This window comes from Sebastes fasciatus, chromosome 5 (genome assembly GCF_043250625.1).
Source record: "Sebastes fasciatus isolate fSebFas1 chromosome 5, fSebFas1.pri, whole genome shotgun sequence".
NCBI classification, from domain to species: Eukaryota; Metazoa; Chordata; class Actinopteri; order Perciformes; family Sebastidae; genus Sebastes; species Sebastes fasciatus.
The window spans coordinates 35,138,698-35,151,613 of NC_133799.1; positions in this window are offsets into that span (position 1 = coordinate 35,138,698).

A 12,916-nucleotide genomic window follows, 5' to 3' on the forward strand; every position below is an offset into this window, starting at 1 on the left:
CCCACAGCGCGTCACTGTCTCTCCTCCTCAACCGAACTTGAGCAAAGTAGCTCCTACTGTTAGTCTGCAAGAACCAGCAGAACAGGCTTCATGTACTCCCATCATCTAAATATAACATGTTCTTTCACAAAGGCTTTATGTAATTACACTGTTTAAACAGATGATATTTATATATTATATATATTTGATGTCATGCATGTAGCAGAGTACAGGTAGTAAATAGTGACTTGTAAGCAACACAACACATTTCTGTTTCACAGTCAAACTTTATTTGAGTTGACAGATGACAATATTAATTATTCACAACATTTGTAATCATCTCACCTGCAGTTAAGTTAACATGGTACAGGAGAAAGTCTTCAGCTCTGGTAAACTATGATAAGCTAAGCTCTGGTGGTCTGTAGTCATGGTAACACAGAGACAGCTACTACTGTAAATAATATACCATTACCATTACATTTATCTTTTAGCAGAAATAATGAACTGACTACTGTTTCACATCTTCTATTTTCCACCCTGATGGTCGCTGTGTTTACACACCGTGTCATAGCGGTAGCATGTAGCTAACCCGTTAGCATGTAGCTACATGCTAACGGGTTAGCTACATGCTACCGGGTTAGCTCTGTATCTCCATGTAAACAGAGCCATCTGCTCTCAGCTGTCTGCTCTCCTCTGGGATGATTCTGTCGGTCATTTCTCACAGATGGATCTGTAAAGACAAACGTAAAACAGAGTGTATGTTTACGGTTTACAGAGTTGATGCATGAGGTAAACACTGAGCTAACTAACAGAGATATAAATAGTATTATTTACCTGAGAGAAACCGTCAGGAAAACCTGGAATCTGGACCGCAGATGTTGATCATGTGTCGCCGATTTCTGATCAGATTCCTCCGGTAACGTGCGCTGGGTGAAGTTTCTGGTTTATAAACTTTAAAGTGGTTTATAAACTTTATTCTAGCTGCTATCTCTCCACTCGTCTCTCTCTCTCTCTCTCTCTCTCTCTCGAGAGAGAGAGAGAGAGAGAGAGAGAGAGAGCTTCTCCGGGAGGGAGGGGGAGGGTGACGCTGTTGTTGAGGACGTTTGATTGACAGAAAACGCTGACCAATCAGAGCAGAGTGGGAGGAGACAGGCTGTGAATCAGGGGTTTTCAGACAGAGGCTGAATTAGGCTCTGAGGCAGGCAGACTCAGGCTGCAGTATGAGAAGAATAAAGGTTTTTTTGAACATTGCAGCATGTAAACATGTTCTAGTGCAACATTAAAATACATCTTTGCACCTGGAAATGAGCATAATATGAGACCTACAGAGCCACAGACACAGAAATCAGCACTTTTGGAAATGGGCTGAAACAGAGGTTATAGAGACATGCTGGAATGCATGATCTGATTGTTTTTTTGAAAAAAAAACTTCAGAGACATGGTTTGGAGGTGTCTGAGACCTATAATAACTAGTTTAAATGGAGTATAATATGTGACCTTTAAGGTGGACCAGGTTTTCTCCTTAAAGTGACTAGTTTTTCTAAGCTTTTCAATTAATTATTCATATTTCTTTTAACCGGTAGCGTTAATCGGTTAAAATGCTTAACGGTTAATTATTAACATCCCTACTTGTTACAAAGTGAATTATTTCTGATTTATCACAGCGGAAGCATCTGGGATGTAGTGTTGCCCACAGCACTCGTATGTGTAAGAGAGGTGGAGCTATGTAAATAGAACAGACTTGTTAAAATGTTTATTGCACTTCGATCATTAGAATTAAAGATTTCGCACACCGCGCATGACATTCACTCTTGTGCTTCAAGTTCTTACTTCAAACGTATTTATGCATATTAATAAAAGTTTGTACCTCCTGACCAATAACACCCTCGTAACACTGGATACTGAAGCACAGACCACAAGCTTTCCAATTACTCCTTGGAATAATCATTGAGTGATATAGAGACATAGAGGCAGCACTTATGACCCACTTCCCTTTTCCATCGTGGGGGATATAGCTGAGGAGTAGCTTCAGTTTTTAAATGACTGAAACATGTATGCTGCATGATGCATAAAAACAAGGCAACATGCCTCCGCTCACTGCTTGAACCCTACTAAAGTAGGGCCAACGGTTTTGCCCTTTTGCAAAAATTTCTAAAATTTTGGGCACCCTGGACTCCTAATTCCCAAAAGGCACAACTAGACCACACTGTCAAATATCATACCAAATTTGTTCCTAAGTTAAATAGTTTCCGAGTTCTCCTCCGGAAACAAAAGTGTGACAAGCAAACAGACGTAAGGACGGACACGCGGAGCGCTATGTATGCTTTAATCACAGGACTATCCCAGTCATGACGCACTGACAGTTTGGGAGTCCTGTAGAGAGTTTTCCTCAGAGGAAACGTATTGTTGTCTGGGACTACGGAAATTATTTTTCAACTTGTTTTGTCTCAGGCTATTATAATTAAAATTGTGGAGCTCAGACGATATTTTGGCCAGGATGGAGACACCGTCCGGGTGAAAGACTGACACGGACGGTCTTGAGGGAGTTATAAGAGGAGTGAAATGCCTGTTGATGGGCAGAAGGAACTGTGTAGAATAATTAATCAAAACGACACGTTTCATGTGCACATAAGCACGGAGGGTTCTGTGGTTCCAAACTGCACTAAATGTAACCAGCGGATATCTGTTCTATTATCTGTTGTGGTGTCATGATATCACTTTGGCAGTTTAGTTTTCCTTGTGTTTCCTATGTTTCCTTCCCTCTTGTCTCCTGTGTGTTTTGCCCTGTTTGTCTAGTCTGTCAGTGTGTCAGGAGGTATGGCCTTCCTCCTCCTCCTCCTTCTCCTGGGCAGGCACTGCTGGAGCAGCTAACAGCAATTATCCAATCATCACACACACCTGCAGTATATCTACCCCGGTTTTCCTGCCAGTCATCGCCAGATCGTTCCGTCGCCCTCAGTGGTATTAGACACATTCAGGCTCTCTTAGTTATTTACTCTCGTCTTTGCTCATGCTTGTGTTTTTGGAGTTTTTGGACTTACCTTGTTTTTTGTTGTTTGCTCAGGTCTGTTCACCTGCCAGCTGTTGCTGCTTCCTGTTTCCAACCTGCCTGCTCACTCCTACACTCTGCTCCTCCTCGACCAGGGGTGCGTCCCAAAGCTCTTAATTTTCGTTTCCTCGCTCCTCGATCCTCGCTTGAACCGGAAGTTGTTCTGGTGCGCCATTTTGAAGACCGTCCCAAAGCCCTTATTTGTGCATCGAGGAGCGAGGATCGAGGAGGCTTGCCGGAGGAGCGATGAGCGAGGATACACCAGTCCATCCTCCCTGGAAGTCGTGCAGCTTAAAAGCTCCGCCCCCAGTTACATCTGCCAGGCATTTGAACCATGGCGGCAGAGAAACAGTACAAGTGTAAGTGTCCGGTGTTTAATGTTATTTCATCGTTATTCTGTGAAATAATGTGACGTTAATGCAACGTTTACATTTATTTCATCCACAGTCCGTTCAGTTATGACATGACAGCACCTCCTAATGTGTGTATTGTAGAGCATCCGTTATTTATCGGACCTTTGTTAGAATATAAGTGTGTTATGCCAGAGCAAAAGTAACGCCACCAGTATTCACATGGCAGACGCGCTGCTTATTTCAAGAAACAACCTATCATTAATTGTTCTTCATATGATGTGAGGAAAATGATGTGTGACATTACTTAATGTTTCCCATTTCTGATATGTATGAAATATGTGTCATTTAACAGGGACCGACGAAGACACAAAACGTCTTATAACCCAGAGGACACAAAACGACCACCTCTTCACGGGGAAGAGGCACTCGGCAAAGAAGGCGTGGGGGTGAGTTAACTGTTTTACGTCTGTTTTGACCGTGCTATTTCACTGCATTTTGTGGTAATCTATACAATGTCACGCTATCGCAACTGTCCACGTGCCTATTATGTGTGTGTTCTATTTATCATGTGTTATACTTATTATAAATAATCACACTTAAGCTCTTCCCCTCACTTTGCATGTGAAACTCACAGTTGAATATGATCTGACATTGTCACATTAATGAGAGATGCCCTTTTATTGATATTGAACAGAACTATCTTGTGTCTGGGATCAGGGATGCAATAAGTTGACATGTTTTATACTCCACAGGGAAGTCATAAAAATGATGGGCCTGGAGGGAATCCTCACCTCCACACAGGTCTCCAAAAAATGGGACAATTTAAAAAGAAAATACAAGGTGAAATATTGTATTTCTTATGAGCTCAGTTCACTTCCATAAATAAGCATTTGTGGCTATTGTTATTTTACATAATGCCTCACATTGTAGTGTTTTAGTCTGTCTACATATAACTGATAAATCCCTTGTTTGATGTCTTCCAGGAGCTGAGAAATCCACCAAACGGGACGGGGACAGATGGGGGTGAGTGTCATGTTCTGGCTGTGCCAGTCTTTCTTATTAGTTATGTTTTATGTGATTTTGGTTTGTGTTTGGTTTCTTTTATATCCTCATTTCAGTTTCCTGTTTTATTTTGTAATTCACTCCTCCTGTGTCTTGTCTGGTTTTACTTCCCTCCTTTGTTTGCTTTCCCGCCTTTTGTTGATTGTCTGCCCCGCCCTGATTTGTTTCACCTGTGTGTAATCATGTCTTGTATTTAAGCCTGTGTGTTCCCCTCTGCCCTTGTCGGTTCGTTTGTCTCTCCAGCCCCGTCTACCTTGTCCTCCGTGTTCCTTGTTTCCTCCTGCTCTGATCCTGGTGTTCCTCGTGTTTCCCTGGTTTGTGATTTTTGGTTTTGGTCCTCTGTTTGGTTTTTGTTGTTTGTTTCTATTTGTTCTTCTGGTACTTGGTTCCCCTCCCTGCCTTTTGTTGTTTTGGATTTTTCAGCTCTATTAAAGCTCGCTTTTATTTCTAACTACCTGTCCTGCCTGTTACTCTGCGATTGGGTCCCCTTTGTAAACTCCTCATACGACAGAACGAACCGACCATAATGACCCCAGCAGAGAGCTTTTATGCCTTTTTGGGCATCCGGATTCGGCCCGAGCATCAGCCTCAGCCCCGGCCTGTTGGCTTCCAGCGGGATTGCCATCTGGGGGCTGGAGTCCCTGGAGCGAGGCATGGATATCGGAGAAGGAAATCTAGGCTGCCCAGTGTCTCAGCCGAATCCAGGCCTGCCCTTGTGTCGGGGGTTCAGCCTACCCCTTCTCCACGTGTCCTGTCGGCGGTCCGGCCGACTCCTGTTCCACGTGTCCTGTCGGCGGTCCGGCCGACTCCTGTTCCACGTGTCCTGTCGGCGGTCCGGTCGACTCCTGTTCTAAGTGTCCTGCCGGCGGTCCGGCCGACTCCTGTTCCACGTGTCCTGTCGGCGGTCCGGCCGACTCCTGTTCCACGTGTCCTGTCGGCGTTCCGGTCGACTCCTGTTCCACGTGTCCTGTCGGCGGTCTGGCCGACTCCTGTTCCACGTGTCCTGTCGGCGGTCCGGCCGACTCCTGTTCCACGTGTCCTGTCGGCGGTCTGGCCGACTCCTGTTCCAAGTGTCCTGCCGGCGGTCCGGCCGACTCCTGTTCCACGTGTCCTGTCGGCGGTCCGGTCGACGGTCCGGTCGACTCCTGTTCCAAGTGTCCTGTCGGCGGTCCGGTCGACTCCTGTTCCAAGTGTCCTGTCGGCGGTCCGGCCGACTCCTGTTCCACGTGTCCTGTCGGCGGTCCGGCCGACTCCTGTTCCAAGTGTCCTGCCGGCGGTCCGGCCGACTCCTGTTCCACGTGTCCTGTCGGCGGTCCGGCCGACTCCTGTTCCAAGTGTCCTGCCGGCGGTCCGGCCGACTCCTGTTCCACGTGTCCTGTCGGCGGTCCGGTCGACGGTCCGGTCGACTCCTGTTCCAAGTGTCCTGTCGGCGGTCCGGTCGACTCCTGTTCCAAGTGTCCTGTCGGCGGTCCGGCCGACTCCTGTTCCACGTGTCCTGTCGGCGGTCCGGCCGACTCCTGTTCCACGTGTCCTGTCGGCGGTCCGGTCGACTCCTGTTCCAAGTGTCCTGTCGGGGGTCTGGCCGACTCCTGCTCCACGTGTCCTGTCGGCGGTCCGGTCGACTCCTGCTCCAAGTGTCCTGTCGGCGGTCCGGCCGACTCCTGTTCCAAGTGTCCTGCCGGCGGTCCGGCCGACTCCTGTTCCACGTGTCCTGTCGGCGGTCCGGTCGACGGTCCGGTCGACTCCTGTTCCAAGTGTCCTGTCGGCGGTCCGGTCGACTCCTGTTCCAAGTGTCCTGTCGGCGGTCCGGCCGACTCCTGTTCCACGTGTCCTGTCGGCGGTCCGGCCGACTCCTGTTCCACGTGTCCTGTCGGCGGTCCGGTCGACTCCTGTTCCAAGTGTCCTGTCGGGAGTCTGGCCGACTCCTGCTCCACGTGTCCTGTCGGCGGTCCGGTCGACTCCTGCTCCAAGTCTCCTGTCGGGGGTCCGGCCGACCTCCGCTCCACGTCTCCTGTCGGGGGTCCGGCCGACCTCCGCTCCACGTTTCCTGTCGGGGGTCCGGGCGATCTCCGCTCCACGTCTCCTGTCGGGGGTCTGGGCGACCTCCGCTCCACGTCTCCTGTCGGGGGTCTGGCCGACCTCCGTTCCACGTCTCCTGTCGGGGGTCTGGCCGACCTCCGTTCCACGTCTCCTGTCGGGGGTCTGGCCGACCTCCGTTTCGGTTGGGCCGCAGCCGTCACCTGCTGTTCCGGTTGGGCCGCAACTGTCACCTGCTGTCCCGGTTGGGCCGCAACCGTCACCTGCTGTCCCGGTTGGGCCGCAACCGTCACCTGCTGTCCCGGTTGGGCCGCAACCGCCACCTCCTGTTTCGCCTGGGTTTCAGCCCAAAAACCGTGTTCCTGTGACTGCTGGGCCACAGTTCCAAGCCCCCGGGTTTCTTGGCTCTGTTTTTGCCCTGCCCCCAGGCCGTCCGCCCGAGTTCCCTGGCTCTGACTCTGCCTTGCCCCCGGGTCATCTGCCGGAGTTTCCCGGCTCTGTCTCTGCCCTGCCCCCGGGTCGTCCACCGGAGTTTCCCGGCTCTGACTCTGCCTTGCCCCCGGGTCATCTGCCGGAGTTTCCCGGCTCTGTCTCTGCCCTGCCCCCGGGCCGTCCCCCCGAGTTCCCAGACTCTGTCCCGGTTTTGCCCTCGGGTCGTCCGCCTGAGATCATCACTGCCCGCTGTTCCTGGAGTCCCTCCTCCGGACCCCCCTCCGGACCCCCCTCCGCCCACCCTGTTCTGTTTGTGGAACGTCTGGGATCCGTCCCTTGAGGGGGAGGCTCTGTCATGTTCTGGCTGTGCCAGTCTTTCTTATTAGTTATGTTTTATGTGATTTTGGTTTGTGTTTGGTTTCTTTTATATCCTCATTTCAGTTTCCTGTTTTATTTTGTAATTCACTCCTCCTGTGTCTTGTCTGGTTTTACTTCCCTCCTTTGTTTGCTTTCCCGCCTTTTGTTGATTGTCTGCCCCGCCCTGATTTGTTTCACCTGTGTGTAATCATGTCTTGTATTTAAGCCTGTGTGTTCCCCTCTGCCCTTGTCGGTTCGTTTGTCTCTCCAGCCCCGTCTACCTTGTCCTCCGTGTTCCTTGTTTCCTCCTGCTCTGATCCTGGTGTTCCTCGTGTTTCCCTGGTTTGCGATTTTTGGTTTTGGTCCTCTGTTTGGTTTTTGTTGTTTGTTTCTATTTGTTCTTCTGGTACTTGGTTCCCCTCCCTGCCTTTTGTTGTTTTGGATTTTTCAGCTCTATTAAAGCTCGCTTTTATTTCTAACTACCGGTCCTGCCTGTTACTCTGCGATTGGGTCCCCTTTGTAAACTCCTCATACGACAGTGAGGCCACGGCAGCCACATGGCCGTGGTTTTCCCTGATGCATGAGTCCATCGGGAGGCGGCCCTCTATCCTGATGGACTCATGTGTCGGGGAAAACCCTGAGCCCGTGGCTAACGTGGCCCCCAGTGGCTCATCATCCAGAGCTAGGTCCGCTATTTGTGGCCAGGCATCTGCGGAGGAAGAGGAATCTGCCCAGCCTGGCACAAGTAGCGGCACCGCGGAGCTGGATGATGAGCCATCCACCTCTACCCGTCCCCCACCCAGAAAGCGGCGGGCCACAAGGGGGGCACTGCTGAATTTCCTGAAGGAGGAAGCAAAAAAAGAGGAGGAGCGCTTTGCTGAAACTCAGCAAACAAACAAACGTTTTTTAGATTTATTTGAGGACTTGGTCCAAAAATCTTAATTTGTATTTATTTAAAATAAATATAATAAATATAATAAATAAATATATAGCCTATTGATTTATTACACACTGCTGATGAGCTGCTGTTCTGACTGATTACAGACAGGTGGTGAAGGAAATGCGTCTGAAGGGGCAGGTGACTGGCCTGCAGGCATCAAAAAAGTGAGACAACCTGAAAACCAAATACAAGGTAAAGCAAATCATATGGCTGGGCTTGTGTACAATTAAAATAAGCTTACATTGGATACTCCAGCCTACTATATGGAAATGTAATGTGCCTATTACTTAGTAATCTACACATTTGATGAACTTTTCAACATTTGAGGTGAAAGCAACTATGAGTAGCCACAAAGTTGAATGGCTAGTAACAGATAGACTACTCCATTATTGGTCACTTTGCATTCTGCTGCCCTTTCACTAACATTCTGTTATCCATAGGAGTTGAAGAATCCCCCCCACCGGCACAGGAACAGAGAGTGGTGAGGCAACAGCAGCTACTTGGCCGTGGTTTGATTCCATGCATGACGCGCTAGTGGAGTCTATTCAGCCTCCCACACTTGTTGCCTCATGCTCGGTGCCAAACCGTGGCCAGGCTGCTGCTGAAGCCTCACCCTCCAAAGAACCCCTCAGGAACCTCCATCCTGGATGATGCTTCGAGTGAGGAAGAGGAGCCCATGCCCTCCATCTCCTCCCAGCCACCCACCAAGAGGGGTGAGGGCGTGTTGGCCTTCCTCAGGAAGAAGGCTGAGAAGGAGGGAGCCAGCGATGCTGCCTTAATGGAGCAAAATTAGCAGTTCCTTAGGCTTTTTGCAGAGCTGGTTAAAAAAATAAAAAATACATAAAAAGATGTGGGGTCCCGTTCTGTTAACTGAAAGAAGTCAAATGCGAAGTTACTAAATGTATTAATTAGAATAGTTTGAATAGTTGTAAGCCCCTTTACCACTAGTTATTCAGAGTGAATGATGTTAGTGTTTCTTTGGCAACCCATGGTTTTATTATCTGACAGAAAGATCCACTGCAAAAAACAGGACAAACACTGTGAAACAAAGGCAAGTTCTTGATTTATTAATGTGCAAAAAAACAAAAATGTATAAGAAAAGTTCTTCAACTATTGGCAGAAAACAAAAACAGGAAAACCGTATCTACTTTACTAAATTAAATAGTTGTGCTCTTGCAGCGGTGAGAGACACCAGTTTAGGGCTGACACATGTGCTGCCTGTCTATCCCTGTATTGCTGACCTCCATCTTCATTCCCTTGCACAGTTGGTGATGGTGGCACTGGTTCCTCTTCCTCAGCCGGCTCCAGGATGTCCCCATCAGTAATGCAAATAGTATGGAGCACTGTACTGTAAGATACCTTTAACATAATGGATAACTAAATATAAGCAAAACCAAACAAACCAAGCTGGGAGCCTGCAAGGCATCAGCCTTCCATAAGGGAGAGAGACAGGCCATCTTGAAATGACCCTGCTTATATGTGCTCCCAGCAGGTGAGGCCAATCTCCTAATGAGGGGGGGGGGGGCAGGCAAGTTACTGTCTTTCTATACAGTAACTTGACCCAATTTCTCCCCTCGGGATCAAATTTGATTTTGATGCTGACATTGCATAACTGTGGCGGTATTGATTCCCCCCAGACTGTAGTTGATCAGGCAGAAGACTGAAAACCAGTTCCCATCCACATAATAATATAAAATAAAATGCCTCCTTTATTATAATAATAATAATAATAATAATGAACAAATGCCTCTACAATAACAAACAATTCAGGAAACTGAAATGTTATTATTTTTCCTTTTACCCTCCTTTAAAGTTTCCCCAAATAAAATAGACCAAAAGAAATTGGTATAAAGGGTTTCAGTGAAAATCAACAAATGAATAGAATAACAAAATACAGCCTGCAGGCGCTAGGCTATCGTGAGGCAAGCCAGATCCTTGCACAAATAGCACCTAAACGTCCTAGTGCAGGTAACCTAATTGAATGGTATTTATGTTGTTTCCCCAACTAGGACGGTCAACACTCTCAATAAGCAAAACACAAAGAGCACAGAATCTCAAAAGGGCCTAAAACAGACCAGAGTTTCTGGCTTGGCTGATAACACATGTTGCATTTAGTGAAGGAGAGATCAGAATGACCCTGGGTGTGCAGTTTCCCTCCTGTTTTAAGTCCTACAGAAAGGGCGTCGTCACACCCTGATTGGCCAAGAGGGGAATGCACCAAGCTGCTCTCAGCTATCATTTAAGAGCCAGTTTAATTCCAGTTTAATTCCCCCTCCTCCCCTTTCTTTTTCACCTCCCCTTTATTTTTCTCTCTTTCTCCTCCCTATTGATGATGTGTTATTTCCTTGTTTTTCCACCAATAGGCTTGCTCATTGATGGAGAACCAGCCTCCCACTCTACTGATTAGTATAACACAGTATAGGTGTGCAAGCTACTGCTGAATGCTCACAGTGACCCTGATGAAGACCTATGTTGGTTGCAATGCGTTGGTCATTTTAAACAATTATTGCCATGTAAAATAAAGGCATTTTAATTTTGTCCAAACACTACAGTGTCCCTTGGGTTATTTTTTAGGGGAGACTTGCATTTTGTACTTTTTTGAGACCATATTCCACCCATGTAATGAGCCCTTCACAAGACTGAATGTGACCAGTGATGTCCTTGTGAATGTAGGTTGCAAAAGTGAAATGTTTAAAAAACCTTGGCTTTTTTTGTCATGTCACAGCTTTCTATTTAATAAAGATCTCCTTGTTATTTCTTCAAACTGGATTGTCTTGATTTGAATTCCAAAAAAGGATACATGCTTGATTTGTTTGCAACATGCTTATTTAATTTATTTTTTTTAAAGTATATTTGCAGTATAAAATTGGGGTCTGCGATGACATTGCCAGAAAAATTGTTTTTCTTCATTGTTTACACACAAAACAAATGAAACTATGCAAACAAATATGAAAAGCTGAAACCCATGTACATAGAAAAAAAGTGCTGAACTGTTAACACAAATCCATTGTCTTCCTTCAAATAAAAATTCCAAGAACCAAAAACACTAATCTTTCTTATTGATAAACTTTTCAAAGAGGTCTAGAAATCATTTAGAATTGTCCTGCATTGCCTTTTGTTGACTCTCGAATCTCTCCTCCTCCTTGGCTGCCTCCTCCTCTAGAAACTCCAGCACAGACTTTTTCTTCTTTTTACGGGGGGTCCCTGTCCCGGTATAGCGGGGAATCTCAACTCCTACAGAAACACAAGTAAGAGTGAAAGTTATCCAATAGTATACTGACCGGACATAAAAATGGGATTCACAGACAAACATGAATGCAAGGGAACATGTCACACATCACTGAGCATTTATCCTGCAAATACAATTTAAACCACACCTTCTATTTCCGCTTTAGATTATCCCACTTTTTTGCCACCTGTGTGGGGGTTACTCTGGAAAGGCCCATCATCTGAAGTATTTCCCTGAGTCATACAAGATATGTTACTGGTTAACCCATGTGTCAGCAAGTAGTTAGGTCCACAGCCACAGGTGTCAGCTCACATGTAAATAACAATTGTCATGGCAAGTTCAGGAGAAATCATTAAAATACCAATACATAAATGCTATAGATCATATCTTAATCCAGAAAAGGGCTCTGTCAACATGATGACATGTAAAAAGCATCTTGAGGTTGCAATGAACATTAGTAGCATGTTGAAAGGAACAACAGTTATAGATTACAGTATCATGCACTACATAGAAATCCACTAACTCACTCCCAGGCCTGTTTGGCTGTGTGGCTCCTCCCTGTAAACAGGGTGTCATTCTCTGCCCTCAGTCTGATGACGGTCAGAGTTTCATCATGGGTCCCTGTAAGAAATGACAAAGTAAGATTGATCTCAAATGTAGCCTACAGCCCCAATTGGAACACTCGTCACAGGACTGTTTTTGGAATGATAATTGCACACTACGTACTGGGCAATTGACTATTATATGACAACATGAAATACAGCAAATTAGAGCTGAATGCTCAAATGCTTTTGTTGATATAAGAATTTAATATTAATAACTGTTTGCACTTGTAAACATCATGTCAGGATTAGGCCTATAGCAGTTAAATTGGAGCCCAAATGTTCCAATAAAAACATAGATAATAATACTACTATCAATGTGAAATGTCATGAGGAATGCGTTTAGAACAACAATTTATGAGGTGCTACACAAACGGTGAAGGGCAGAAAGTTTCATCATCTTAAACAACTACAATCTATAAAAACACACTTACATTTGTGAAGTGCTCCCGCCATGGTTTGAGATTATTCCAGCTGCGTGTCACGTGCCTTTTATACGTGACGGGTGCCAAAAACACTTCTGCAAAGGATACTCCAGTGTATCCTTGCTCATAGCTCCTCCGGCAAGCCTCCACGATCTGCATTTTAGGAAATGGGATGTCCTTCGAGATGGAGCGCTGAGATCGATTTCCGGGTAACAGTCGGAAGACGAGGAGACGAGGAGGCAACAAATCGGGAAATGAGATGCAGCTAGAGAATCATGACAAGGCCGTCAAACCACCTCCTATAAAACGAAGGCCCCAACTAACAGGGTCTTTGGGACATCAACATGGGGCACGCCAAAGTGCGTCTGCCCTTACATTTTCTCGACCTTCTCTCTGGTGTGTATACTAAATAGTCCCTCTCTGACATATGACTTTTGACTGTAGGCCGAAC